Below are 1,666 nucleotides of genomic sequence, written 5' to 3' on the forward strand. Positions count from 1 at the left end.
AAGAACGAACTGGGGATGAGGGGGGAGAAAACAGTGCAACAATGAATGAATGAAAACCCAAAATCTCTGTAAATGTTCATTAAAACTAATAAAATTTAATTTTAAAAAAAGAAATTGTTGTTATGTGCCATTGAGTTGGAACTGACTCATAGTTAGTTCGCCAGTGGTTTTTCTGAGACAGTAAATCACAAGGGAGCTGACTGTCTATCTTTCTTCTGCAGAAAAGCTAGTGATTCAAACTATATGCCTTTAGGTAGGCAGTGCAAGTCCTTACCACTGGGCCAGCAGTGCTCCCTAGGACTAGCAATGGACTAAAAGAAATCAACAGTCTCAAGGACTAGCAATTCAAGGACAAGCAATGGACAAAATGCACCCCACTCCATCTATGCTCCTAGGAATACCTCCTACTGCTTTGCAATCCTAACAACCTCACAAAACAAGACTTCCTTCATCCTGTTTTATTCTTGTTTCTTCTCCCTTTTCTATATTCCCTTTTTTTAAAAAAAAAACAAACAAACACACAACAATTTCTGCTTACAAGCCTAGTGCATATGATACCTCCTCTATGAAGTTTTTGGTGATCTTACTCTCTTTTTAGTATATCTGGCACATGATGTCACCCTGCCTCATACACTATTCTATGTAGATGGATCTCGTCTCCCCTACTACACTGCAAAGGATTTGTCTTATTCATTATTGTATTCTTCACACCCAACTAATGCACTGCCTTAAACATTGTGGGTGTGAAATAGGTGTTTACTGAACAATGAATAAATGAATGGTAACATAAGCAAAACTAAGTGGACATAAACAGGACATGAGCTCTTTAGGATCTGTGTTACGTTATGTTTTATGTTATGTTATGTTATGTTATGTTATGTTATGTTATGTTATGTTATGTTATGTTATGTTATGTTATGTTATGTTATGTTGGAAAGCTGTGGGGGATGCTAGAAGTGATAACCTGTTCCAGAGATGGTAAGTCCAGCTAATGAAGATCGCACTCAACCATCATCTAGCAGGTGTAAGTCTAATATGCGTAACAAGATAAATGATCTAATGTGAGGGTGGAGACACAGTGGCCCCAGAGAACCTACAGAGCTTACAACATCTTGGGCAAAATATTTTGTTCTTTGGTGAAAGAGGAGAATATTTTCAACTCATTTCATTTGATTAATGCTTCCATAGATGAGGTGTGAGTAGTAGTGCTGTGTTTAAGACAGATGGATAATTGTAATATTGAGCTACTCCACTCTAGCCATACACATAATTCTCTTCTCTTTTAACCTCTCCATTTTATAGATAAGAAGTATAGAGAAAGACAGCAAGTAATAAATGTTGGAGAGGTTATGGCAAGACAGGAACTCTTACACACTGCTGGTGGCATTGTAAAATGGTATAACCAGTCTGGAAGGCAATTTGCATTTCCTCAGAAAGCTGAATCAGAAATTCTATATGACCCAGCTATTCCACTGCTTGGAAAATACCCTGAGAAAATGAGAACTGAGGCACAAACGGAGACTTGTACATCAATGTTCATAACAGTGTTATTCACCATTGCAAGAACATGGAAACAGTTCTTTTTTCTTTTAAAGAAAAATCACGCTTCTTCAGTTTTTTTTTCTATAATTATATTTTATTAATTTTCATAAACATTTACAGAGAT

This window comes from Elephantulus edwardii, unplaced genomic scaffold (assembly GCF_000299155.1).
Source record: "Elephantulus edwardii isolate Elephantulus edwardi_28Jun2011 unplaced genomic scaffold, EleEdw1.0 scaffold00364, whole genome shotgun sequence".
In the NCBI taxonomy this organism is placed as follows: Eukaryota; Metazoa; Chordata; class Mammalia; order Macroscelidea; family Macroscelididae; genus Elephantulus; species Elephantulus edwardii.